Source organism: Chironomus tepperi, unplaced genomic scaffold, assembly GCF_022539635.2.
Source record: "Chironomus tepperi strain 1889 unplaced genomic scaffold, CSIRO-AGI_Ctep_v1 contig_445, whole genome shotgun sequence".
Lineage (NCBI taxonomy): Eukaryota > Metazoa > Arthropoda > Insecta > Diptera > Chironomidae > Chironomus > Chironomus tepperi.
In genome coordinates, this window is record NW_027226567.1 from 5,907,948 (window position 1) to 5,921,804 (window position 13,857).

At 33.4% G+C, this 13,857-nt stretch overlaps 1 non-coding gene across 1 annotated transcript; it reads left to right on the forward strand.

Moving 5' to 3' along the window:
- Positions 1–831: 831 nt before the first annotated feature.
- Positions 832–904, forward strand: TRNAA-UGC (transfer RNA alanine (anticodon UGC)). The gene has a single exon. It is a non-coding gene; the product is annotated as a tRNA-Ala (tRNA).
- The last annotated feature ends 12,953 nt before the right edge of the window (positions 905–13,857 follow it).

Consider the following 13,857-nt stretch of genomic DNA (forward strand, 5'->3'; position numbering starts at 1 on the left):
TTTTATATCCAATTTATATTCCCCGATTGATATAGTTTGCAATATGGTTTGGATGTTGATATAATTTATGGATTAAATGAGGCTGAAATTTAATCATATATCAAAGGATTATTTATTGCATTTTGGTCACTAAAATTAACAAAAAGTTTTAATTTTATTTTTTTAGGTCAAAATTATTTGTTGAGCTTTTGTGATTAGTTCATGCTGTTGGAATGATTATAATAAGCTATTGCAACATGAAAACTCAAATCCAATTTCACCCTTCAATTCATAAAACCAACAAATAATTTGAATATCCACAAAAATAAAATCAATATCATCACACAAAGCCGCATGTCATACACTCAACTATTCAAAATAATCAAAACCAATCCAAAATAATTGATATTACAAGCCACAGAATATATATTTTTTCTTGTTGGAAGCATCAAACTTGTGAAATTAATTAGTGTTACATAAACAGAGACCTTCTCCATAGACCGCATTTTGAGGTTTTTTTGTGATGAAAGCTGAGGAGTTTATTGGATGTGATGTAATGATTAGGGATGTAGAGGATGAGATAATTTTAAATTTAACATGCGGTTTAAGCAACGGAAAGTGAGAGAATGTCTAATTTTGTATGTAATCTGACAATTCATGACATTACCTAACCCGAACAGCACAACGTTCACCATGTTCCATTTTCCATGTTTCTATGTGGAGCTTAGGTTACACCAAAAGACTCTTCATCTGACTCTATGACAAGCTCTGCTACCTAGTTTGTAAAAGTTCTCTGTTCGTTTGAAGTATAAATATGTCCATTTGTCAAGATGCAGATATGACATCGTTTTAGGGGATGTAGCTCAGCTGGTAGAGCGTTAGCTTTGCATGTTAAAGGTCCCGAGTTCAATCCTCGGCATCTCCACTTTTTTGTCATTTTTATTCTTTTTTTTGAGTGCATGATCTTAATTTATTTATTTTTTGGTTGGATATCCTTAAGTTAGGGTGACCAGAGGATTTTTGCCAAAAAATTGGAACACTAAAAAATCGGAACATTTCTAAGTTTGGCACTTTTGGGGTTATTTTGGAACATTTTGAGTTTAATTATTCAAAGAACTACTTAAAATCTTTAGAAACTTGCAAAAATGTGCAATAAATAATTGAAATTCCGAAAAAAATATTTTCAAGGTCAGGTCTTGAATCCAGACCCTTCAAAAAGGAAATGTTCTAAATTAATCCAAAACTCCAAAATTTGTATTGAGTTTCATGACTTCTTTAGATTTGCAAATGGTAGTGACGCGCAATAAAGGTGTTCACCGGCCTTCAGCTTCTCCTACCCAAGTACCCGTGGTGCATTCCTGGCTATGCCAAACCGCTGAAATGGTACAGAATTAAAGGAGCAGGTTAATTTTGAGTGTGAGGCTTGGCGAGCTCATTCTCGTAACAATCATGACTACTTGAAAAATTGGGACATTTTAAAGCTATGTCGAGCCACAGAAGCAAAATATAACAGCATCCCTGGAAAAATACAGCAGTTCACACTGTGCCGCTCGGGCAACATCTAAAATAAACCCCAACCTCAACCAATTTTCCACTTCAGTCAAATATAAATTGGGTTTGATCCACAATCCATTCAACAGTATTTAATTTTTTCCATCCCTTCCCACATCCACCAAGCATAATTCTACTGATACTTTAATTCCATCAGACAATATGTCAATGATACATTGACATGTCAATGATACATTGACATATTTGCCGAAACAAAAAAAAAGAAGATTGAATAAATAAAGGAATGGAAGTAAAGTGATATGAATTTATATTCACATTTGTTTCTATATCCTCATTTTTTATTATATATTCATTAATCCATCAAAATATCACATTATTCAAATTGTTTCCCTTTTTTTCCCATCCATGATACATTTTTATTCTGTTCCTTGTTTTGTTCCATCCTCTTATGTGACTCAATTTACATGCGAGTTCATTGCATGACGAAGATGGTTCAACGACAGTACACACAAAAAAAAATGTATGCTGGATGGATGTAAAATGAAGCAATAAAGTAGGAATGAGATGTTGCTTAATGTTATGGATTGTGTGACGTGATTCCATTCCTTTGAATAATTTTTGAGGAGTTGTCTGGATGTGGAGATTATTGCCTGTAAACATAAGCTTTATCAAGTTATGGGGAAATTTGAGATTTTGTATTAAAATTCTGACAAAAATTCCCTCAAGGATACAACCCTATTTTTTTGTTACAACTTTGTTGTGCTTGATTCATTCATATTCTGTGTACAGTTCATAAACAAGGATACATGTATAAAAAGAATAATTTGATGAATTGAAAAGTTTTAATAATGGATTTAAATTTACAAATTTTTTATGGTGCTCTTTGCCTTTTGCCTTTTTTTGTGGGGTTGTTCACAAATGATGTCTGTCATTAAATGAATGTGGTGAAATGACATCAGTAATCTAAATGGTAGAGCGTTGGCATTACGTGCCAAAGATCCTAGAATCAATTTTTGTTAATGTACTCAATACGAAGATCGATTTCTTGTTTTTGGTGCAGTTTTGAGGTCTTTAGCACATAATGTGTTTCCATTGCTAGGGATTCAAGGATTTGCTAGTATCTGGATGAATATCTTGGCAAATTCTTGCGATTACGAATTGTAATTGAGTAAATTGAAGAGTTTATCATGTTTAAGGACGTGCTCGTGTCTTTGCAGACTGCAGATTGCAAGCTGCAAGTGGTTCGGATCCCAAAGTAACTCTAAAAAGTGTGACCAACAGATTGTCAATCGTAGTGCCTTCAGCCCAAAAGGTTGGCAAATTGATACCCCGGGAAATCCAGATCTTGATCCCGATAGCGAAAAAGCATAGGTTGGACTCTGACTTGGTCTAGGATTTGGTTTAAATTCGGTATCGTGTCAAAGCCACGCAGTGTTGATTGTGTCCAAAGCTTGAAGTCGACTCGGATTTTGTATGACAAAGCTGACTCACCTCAATTCGACTCCATATAAAATTCGATCCGACTTCGAGGTTTGGTGCTGGATTTTGGATCAATTTGCCGATTTGTGCTTTTCGGGAAACATCATAAACAAATGTCCCCCAAATTTCGGTCCATGACGGAATATTTTCAAGGATTAATAAATCAAATGAAAGCAAAATTGTTGGTGAAATTGAATATTGCATTAACAAACCGGAATGGACAAAAAAGTTTCATTTTTCTGATAAATATTTCCCATTCTGGAATGTCTTTAAATTGAAAGCTTTAAATATTTGATATAAAACTGACCCAGATTGTTGGCCATTTTATTGTAAGAGCTTTTTTGTAGAAATAATGAAATATATCATCGCATTAGAGTATCTGAATGAATTCAAAAGAATGGAAAGCTATTAAGGCATTACACTTATTTCTAAAGTTGCCAAATATAAATCCTCTTAAATATTTTTCTTGGTCTTTTATGAGCCAACATCCCACTCAAATATAAATACCTACGCTCGTCTTATTGAAATTTAGATTCTGATATATTCTTAAAATTTTTTGTTCAGCTCAACCCTCCTATTATTTATTTATTTTTTTGTTGCTTGCCTTCTCAATCATTTTATGTATTGAGCAATTGAATAAAAAAAGAATTTAGTATAAGAAGCCAAAAAAGTTTGAGTCTGGCGAAAGGCCAAAGCAACAAAAAAAGATGGAGGAAATATTTGACAAGAAGGAGGAGAAGGTGAGGCAATAAATCAATCTTTTTTTGTGCATGGCAAGCAAATCCATGAACAAACTATAACAATCTCTGAAATACACATTTCTTGATCGCTGATATTTGTTTTATGGATGTGATTTTTTAGATTTTGATCTAATGATATTTTATTTGCGGATTAGACATAAAGGATGGTTTTTAGAGGGTGTTGATCTCAAGTTGATCTATTTAGGAATATTTCTATAATAAAAGTCAGGGGGTATAGCCCCAAATTGACTCGGAATTTGGATGAAACAGTCTACTTGGGTCGACTCGAATTCATATTACTTACGTACTTCCTTGGCTGTGGTGCACGGGGGCCCATTGCCGCGTTTAAAGAACGTCTGTAGACAGCTATATCTTTCGATAACTTCTGCCAATTAGGTATATAATACCAATAAGGACTTCATATAAAAGTCCGACATAAGTTGATTCGATACCATACATAATCCGAGTCTCCTTCGAGCTCTGACCAGGGGTAAGGAGTTAAAGACACATTAAAAATAGGGAGATTTCAGAGTCAACCTTCACCCCAACCCTTATAGACAAAAGGCATGCTTTCATGATACACAAATACGGAGATACGACTATGGTACCTAAAAACGGGTGTTTTTGGCTTACTAAGACCATTTGGTTCCCATTTCAAGTAGGGAAGAAACAGGTTGGAAAATGGAACTCAAAAATTATTGAGATTTTTGGATTTTTGACTTGAAAAACCCTAGCAAATTCAAGAATTTATTCCAAAAGAAGAAAGATTTTGGCCAATTCTACAGCCTTGCTTGATGCGAAACCATTATGATCTTAAACTTCTTAGAATCTACGGCACTAAAATCAATTCCATGATTTAAAAATGCACTTTTTTCCAAATTTAACCCAGTTAGATTCCTATCTATACCCTCTTTATGCTTTTCTTCAAGAAATTTGTTCAATGTCTCAAATATTGAGGGAAATTGTACATAAAGAGCACAAAAATTTGCATAAAACTCATCGCTTATATTTCTTTTGCTTCATTGTTGCTGCCATCAATGTTGTATCTCGTTATTTATTTCCTTTTGAGTCATGCACAATAAAGGAGCTAATTTTTATTTATAGAGAAAAAAGAGAATTCCATGTACGATCGACAAAAAAAAAAAAGTTTTTCATCGTGCTAGCTTCCTTTCATGCTGTCTCGAACGGTGTATTAAAAATTAAAAATTAAAAAAAAAATATGAAAATTTTCTTTGAAAGTTTTTTGAGTTGCTATGGGGGAGGATAAAGAAGATATAAGGCATTAAAGGTTGTCATGACGTGAAGATGAAGAGAGATAAGATGTGCTGGAAAATGAGCTTTATAGTCTTGGCTGATGTGAAAGTTTGTTCAATTTTAGACACTTTTTTTAGAATTTCTCAGGATTTTCTTAATTCAAGCCACAATGACTGACTATAGAGATGCAGATGAGTCTAAAAATGCAATTTTCACCACCACGTAACTACCGTACGTACCCCTAAATCAATAACTTCTCTCTATACACTTTGATAAATACTAAATTCTGAAATGGACATTTGCTTGATTTTCAAAGGTACACAAACAAAAATTGAACACTTTTCATCAATTTACCAATCATTAACTTTCTCTTTGACCTTGTTAAAAATTCTTGGAAGCAGCCTTTTTGGTTTTTGAAGTTGTTAAAAGTTATTATGAATTTTCTTTGGTTTTAAAATCCTTTGAAAGATTAAATTGTCGATAATTTGATTTTGCCTAGTTTTATCCCACATCTTTTTAGATTTTCCTTGCTGAGATTGTTGTTGAGTCGACCAATTTAAACTCAGTTTATTGCATTTTCAGTAACAGTTTTAAAATTTGTTTCAATTTACCGTAAAATCAACATATCGAAAATGAAATGTAAATTGACACAAAAAATACCCATTCCGTATTGACATCAACTTTAAATGAAAAGTCCACAACATTGTCGGTCCAGAATCAATTTTGTCCGCAAACGAAACAACAAATTTAAACTTTAATGAAAGGCAAATGTCCTGAAAATTGAATACCCAATTAGGACATATTTACGTTTTAGAATTGACAAAAAAAAAGTTTTAATTGACTTTTTTTTTGTGGAATTCTAATGAAATTGGTTATTTATTTTTGATGTGGAAATTGAGTGGTTTATAAAATAAACTTGATGTGATGAGTGGGTGTCCATTAATAAATAATATTGAAGCATTTCTGTATGTCAGGGGTGTAATAAGGGGGTCGGAAAAGAGCTCATGGAAGAAAGCTGTCGATAGAGACAGTATTGCATTTGGTATTGATAATTCGCAGACGGAAGCGAGCGACACAGCCGGCTTTAGGCGTCACCTGAGAGATTATTATTATTATTATTATTATCTTTATTATGGTCCGAAATAAAATTGAAGGACCTTTACCGTTCTGTTCACCTGAGAGATTATGGATCACAGTTGATCTTTAGGGCCAGCGAAATAAGTAAGGAAAGGTGGTTTGGGAATCAAATTCTCCCTGATTCTCTCTCTTGAATTCTTGAACTGGTAAACAGTTTTGAAGAATAGAGCTGGCTTCTGATGTTTTCTACTGACCAACGTGTATAAGTGATAAGGAAGCAAAGTAAATAAGAAGGTGGCATCTAATTAATAATCAAAATTCTTTTTGTTTCTCAATTTTGAACAGGACAACCCTTAATAGGCTAAGATCATACCCTCATGGTACCCTCATGGAACACCATTACGGTACCTAAAAGCGGTTTCTTTGCCTGCTAGAGAACAACGTGTTCACTAAGACAACGCTACGTCGCGGTGTTAACGGTTAGACGTGAAGTTGCCATGACGGTTCCGTTGCAGCTGATTTTGACCCCTAATAATGCAATTCACTTCATTATGCAGCTCGAGTAACGCCATTAAAATGTGGCAAAGCTTCAACACTGCGCTAAGATATCACTTTCTTCTCATTCTACAGAAAAACTAGCTCTTCCTTTTCTAATTAAAATTTATTTCCATAAAGAAATGCAGTCTGCATTCATAAGTATGTCTCTTTTTTAATAAATTTTCGAGTTTAAATTGCAATTTTTCCTGATTAAACTGTCTGACATTTGTGAATATATATTTATAGTACATCCTAAAATATGCAAACAATAAATTTGCTGTCATTTTCCACATCCAGTCCTTAAAATTCATAAAATAAGTCAAAAAGTCCTCGTCATATTTATCTTTATATAACAAAAAAAGTCCCAAACCTCTGTTATCAATAAGCCATGTCATGTAATATTTATAGCCGCACATGTCATCCCGGACTGTTACAAGTTTCCTTCCTTTTTGTACCAGAACAAGGATTTACATTTTTTTTATCTTTGGAAACAACATTTTATGAAGTGGCAAAAGTTAGGAAATGAAAAAATTTTTGTATTCCTGTACAGCACAAAAATATGAAACTGTGGAAAGAAATGACATACATAAACAATATTCCTACACAGTAGAAATATTCCCGGGACATTAGTAAGCATACAGCACCTATTTACATCTTTTTTTTTCTTGTTGCAATGGCGAACATGAATGTGCAGGTATGCAAAAGTTGAGAATGAGAAGTGAAAAAAAAAATTATTTATTTGTTGTGGGAATTGTAAATATTTGAGGGAAAAATCTAGCAAAATGTAAAATGTTGCATGCATACAGAATGAAAATGAAGAAAACTTATTGGCACAGAAGTGCACCGGAGAGAAGTAAATTGTGGTTGTAAAGTTTTCTGTTGCAGTTAGAATAACCACGGACGTTCCAATTTGCCATAAAAAATTGAGAAGAAATTGAATTTTTTTTTTTCATTTAGCTGATTTTTTGGGAGGTTGGAGTTGCATTTGGTGCTCATTTTTGTCTATAATAAGATGCAAAGGGTTTCAAAGTATTAGGAATATTGCAATAATCAGCGGTAAATGGGATTTTGTGATTAGAATGCATCTACTGACTTGATGTAGTCCCATTTACTAATTGACACCATTTGTGAGCAAGTCCAACTCGATCAGCACATGTTGAAACACTTTCCAAGCGACTAGCTAGTGACTGACAACTGCAGGATGACTTTGTGTGGTCTCTGAGCCCGAGAAAATGAGAATTAAGCTCAAAAGCATGAGCATGCTCAATTATATTGCTTGACTTTACCTACATGCACGTTAAATTAGGTGAGCATGCTCAATGTCTCTTAGTGAACTATGCTGACTGCTTGTCTGCTGTACGTACAACATTTCAACTTGAACCAATCAAATTGGTAACTGATCATCACTGAATATTCAAAATCCAATAATAAACGACAGTGAATTGATACTTTTTGGCATCAATGGCTAGTTGCTTATCATCTAAATTGTCATTCCTTTCAACACCACATTGTAGCATTTGCAATTTTGCAATTGAGCTCATAAAAAATCATTGCAATGATACCAAATTGAGCATAGACAAATTTTTTTTTTTGGTATAAAGGAATTGCAGATGGAAAAAAGTACCAAGTTTATAACCCAATTGAGAACGATTATTGAAATGATAAAGAAATGTAGCAGCTGAATCTTTATGCTGCAACAGAAAATCTATAAAATTGTGGGTTATTTCTGTGTAAAAACTGTATCGCTTTTGTTTGCAGATATAAAAAGATTATAAATAGTTCCTTAAGGCATTGGATGTGTACCAGTTTTCAGGGAACCAAAAAAATATTGAAACAATAAAACTTTGGTTTCTATTGTGATGCTGAATAAAATTAGAAGATTTAGTATCTATGAAATCATTTTAGAGAATCAACTAGAATGTGTTGCTGAATTTTAGGGATTGATTTGAGTTTTATGGCTATTCATGCTTGGACTTGATTATTTTATTGTCAGTACGTGCTTTTATCTTGAAAAAATTTTAAACACTGTTGGCTTGGAGACTTTTTGTAAATGACGTCCATCCCACAAACCGGTCCGATAGATCTTCTTTCAATATGTTCTGCTTACTTAAATAAATACTTCCTTACTTACTTCATTAACAGTCCAGAATAATTTAATGCATGATATTTTAAAGATGTCGCATGCGACAAGCTCTAATGCTACCCACAGCCTTTCATTCCCGACAAATTAAATCCAAATGGGACAACTTTTTAGTGCCATGTCACTTCAATGCTACTTAAATGTCCAAAATGTGTTCTTCATCAAGAAATTACGTTTTTGGTGCCATCCCATACCATTTCCCGAAGAAGCACAACATAGGGCACTGCTACATTGCCGAGTTGACGGCAAAAGGTTTAAATGGTTTAAACGCTGGCGTAGCCATGACATCTTTTTGTAGACCAATTTGATAATGAGACTTATTACAGCGAGTTCTTGAGTGTGCCGCTTCATCTCTTCCCTAAATCCTTAACGTGTCATTTGTGAACGACTCCTCAAATTCAAGCTCAGAATCCTAATACTTAATCTCATCAAGTTCAGCACTTCATGCAAGTTTTATTAAAATTTTTAAACCAATAAAAGTTCATGTGTCAGTAAAATTCAATCAAATTTTATTTGAAAATTTCTGAATGCCCATCAAAAAATGATTTTATCAGCCATTCAAGAAGCAAATAAAATTTCATTATGACTTTCATTCGTTGCATGACTCATTGCTTCTTTTTTTTTCCTTTTAAAAAATCTTTGATTCATATTCGAAAACAATGCCAAGAGAATTGCAATTTATTCATATTTTATATATTGTTCGAAGCTTCTTGTGTGCTTATTATTGCTATACAATAAGCAAAAGATCTCATTGTAATGCCTCAATGAGAACCTCTTGTGCTCAGTTGAGTGTATCAGAATGAAAATGAAATAAAATTTAATTTCATTCGAATATTCATATGCATGATTCATTTATTCATTGTTAAATGGTATGTACAGTGTATGTGCATGGAGTAGATGGAAAATGAAAGGAAACAGAATGACTGGATTGGATTGGATGTTAGGAAAGGGTTGTGGATCTAGAAATGTGTTAGAAAATTGCCAGAAATTAGGATTTTAAGCTGGTTTTCAAGATTTTGTGTCTTGACAGGCACAAAAAGGGTCGAGGACAGCCCGAACAGCACAAGATGTTTGCTAGGTCTACGCTCCTTTGTCGTGTTTAGGGTAAGATGCAAAGTTGCCCAGACGGCACCGACATGGATCAATTTGATTCAATTTTTAAGGCGAAAAATGCTTTTAAACTAATTGTGCTGCTCAAGCAGGTCTCAACATGAGGTCTAGTGCCAAAATCACCAAAAACCCAACTCAATCCATTCAAACTGCTTAAAATCATTTCCTTCCTTCATCATTCCATTCTTTTTTTGCATAAAGAAGCAACAAAATCTCAATTGCATCTCATCATGTGAACAATATCTTGTATCTATCCAATATACATCCATTCATCTATTACCAATGAATTCACTTTTTCGAAACTTTCTTTTCCTATACCGACATCTTGTTATCTTTTTTATGCATTCTCAGTCATGTAAACATTTTCATCTCTTTGTAAGAAGCAGTATAAACAGCAGAAGCGAATGTTTTTTTTGTGCAAAGTGGCGCATTCTCGAGGGAAATTTTTTTGGAGTTGATTATTGTGATGGTATTTAAAGAGTCTTTTGGGGGTATATCATGTTGAGATTTTGACACTATTGTCAGGTGTAGATTTAAAGTGTCTTGTAGAACAAAGGAATGACTAAAAGAATGGAGTTAGTAATTGTTTAGGGAAGAGGATTTGGATAATTTATTCAAGACAATTCGAGCTTTTAGCTGTTATTGCAATGCATTTAGGTAGTTGGAGTAGATTGTTGTTTTATGTATGTTTTGTGCTGTTTGTTTGTTTAAATTTGATCAAAATAGTTCAGAACTAGAAGTCAATACAGTTAAATTTGCAAATATGTTCGAGTCTTGTCACTTTAACCCCAATTTGAGCTCTGTAAGAGTCTGGTACTTGATCAAGTAGTCAAAACTAAAAATATTAACAAAAAGCAACAAAACTGAATTATAATTTCAACAATTTTCTTACAAAAAGAGCTAATTATATTGAAAAAGTTTCAAAAACTCAAGCAAAGTATTATAAATTGTTGTTCTTTGAAGAAGTAATGATGTAAGTCACTCTTGACAAAAGAAACTCAAAAGAGATTGACATTTTGAAAGAATTATGTAAACTAATATCTTATGCACAATGGGTGAAAACATATCAAAATACCCCTTAAAACTACAGTTTATAATTAGGTTAGCTTGATGATTGGTTTCTATTATCCAGATAAATTTTCGGGATCGGGATCGGGATCGGGATTGAAATTTTTGGAAACTTTCCGTGGCATCCGGAAACGATCTCGATCCCGATAGCGAGAAAGCATGAGACTTTCTATTGATTGTAAATCGTAGCTTTTGCTAACGTCGCAGTTGTAAGTGAGTTTCAATTAGTGGCATTAGAAGCGTCAAATATTCTAGCCTGGAGATGGAATTGTCAACTAAGATATGTAAACAGGCCTTAAAAGCCCTCTTCATTGGTTCCATATAAATCGCTTAATGGAATTCACCAGGAGAAAGTTGAAGATAGACAATTGGGTATGAAAAAGTAAGACAAATGGCGCGTGTCTTACAAATGGCGACACCTTTGGAATAAGGCAAGTTTAGGGAAGTGGTGGAAAATGCTGGCATTTTGTAGGATTTTTTTAGAGCTTCCACACCTTGCTTCTACATGTAAAAACGTTTTACAAGAATAATAAAGTTTTAAATTATTTTCAATGTTTTCATTATGCACAAGTAAGCTTTTGGATACAAGACAGATGATAAAGATTTAGAGCTCAATTTCACACGCAAAAAGTTTTTCTGATCTTGCTCTTTTGTCTGTGCTTGAAGTTTAGAAAGAAGAGTTAAAACAGAGATTGAAGTCGATAAGAATTTTGAAGGACATTTTGTTGATTCTTCTAGACTTGTCTTTAGAAAATCTGGCAAATTTGTAAGGCAAGATCGATGAATATTTTAAGAAATGGAACTTGATCTTTTAAATAGCGAAAAAGCAGCAGTGGCGTAGATAGATCTCGATCTTCAACGCTGTCTGTTTTAGATTACCTATAGAGCATTGAGGGCTGTTACAGAGCGTGGCTTTTAGTTTCTCTAAACCTTCGCTCCTATCCAGTGCTCATTCCACAGCCCTCGTTGTTTTGGACTAAAACCTGAATATAACAGCTTCAATTCAAGTCTTCAAGTGCTCTATTCAATCCAATAAGTGCATTTTGTGATTAAGCCGTCACCTTTCATTCAACTTCCATGTAACTTAACAATGAAACCAACAAAAAAAACTACCTGTAACTGCGTTCATGTCATTCACCAATCAGCTCATAAGTTATTCTACATATTCGAACGCTTATGCATATGAAACGTTAATAACGAGCAAGCAGAAAAGCAGCATAAAGACGTAAAAGAAGGCGATATTTCACATATTCACGTGAAACGATCATAAAAAATTTAAGCAGCATAAGAAAGAAAGTACAAGAAATAAAAAGAATCCACAAAGCAATACTTTTATATATTCCATGTTATGTTATGTGTGCATATTGCATATCTAACTCATATCAGAATCAATAAGTTATGCATAACATAGCGTGATATGAGCACATATTTATAAAAAAAACTGTATACAGCAAAATATCAGTGGATGTACATGAAAATAGTGGAAGTTGGAGGAGAAAAAAAGCAATAAAAATTTTCTGTGTTGATTTTTATTATCAATGGATTCTTTTTTTTGTATTTTGAACTATTTCTGTACATTGAAATTGCTTTTTGATTGGTTTTTTTTTCTGTAGTTTCACTCTTTTCTACCCGGACTGAACGGAACTATGTATCTGAAATAAAAAAAAAATTGGAAAAAAGTAAAATTGGAAAGAAAAAAAAAAGTTAATTGGAGTTGAAATGTTTGAAATACAAAATAAAAGTATTGAATGAAATGGAAACGATTTAGCGGAAATAGTGAGGAATCAATGTACCGGCACTCAAAAGTGTGCGAATAGCTTGTTGGTTTTATTGCACTTTAGAAACATTTTTTTTTCCGATTTATTGACTTGAAAAATTATGTTTTCATGATTTTAATTTAAATTGTTTATTGTGATGTTGTGACAAGCTCTTATGATGAGTGGTTTTTGTGGCGCATTGACTTTGTTGATGTTACATTTTTATATTGTTTGATAGCATAGTGATCGCAGCGGATTAGTATAAATATGCAAAATAGCATTCGGCCTGACAATCGGTTAATCGATGAATATTCCGAAGCCAAATCAGCATGACTCTTAATTAAGAAGTTCCGGATCCGGTTTGAATTCGGAATCAAGAGAAAGTAACGCTGGCGTGGTGCAGGGTTTTGAATTAAGTAACTTTTACTATTGGCAGATGAATCTTCTACTTTTTCGTATTGTTCCTTAGACTATAAAGGTTAAATTGAGTAGTTTCTTACAGGAAGGTCTAAGATACTTGATCCATGGCCTCTCTTTGTTGGCGTCTGAAGATAGCTTTATCGTTGCCCATTACCTATATCAAATGCGAGGTGTTTCTATCCACAGCCTGTTTCCAAGAGTTCTTTGGTCATCTTCAAAATCAGACTTAAAAACTTTATTAATGGAAGTTTCATCAGGCTTTCTAACAATGTGTCCTTTAACTACTGAATCCACCTAACACTCTTCTTATCACGCCTACTTGAACACTGAATCACTCCGACAACAACAATTCCTATACATCAAAAGAAACAGAACAATCAACAATCGAATAATTCCAATTTTCTACCTAAATTAGCATGCACAAGTGCATTTGAAGCTTTTAAATGTGACCAATAAATGCAAATATTTGAGAATGACAAAGATAATTAAGATGATAGTCACAAAAGGTATTTTGATGCTCCAATTAATTTTGGCTAATATTTAAATCTAATTAATATAAAAGGAAATTATTCATCCTTGAATAAATCAAGTGTCATGAAACTTTTGATTTGTTTTGTGTGATAATGAAGCTTTAAATTGCTTTGGAAGTTTGAGACATGCTGTATATATAATCTGTTTTGTATTGAGTTCTCAGACAATTTTCTGAGAAAAATATTCAGCCATAGTTCTTCCAATAAGAACTCAATATTTGTGTGATGTTGAGTCACTTCTGCTTCCTATACAG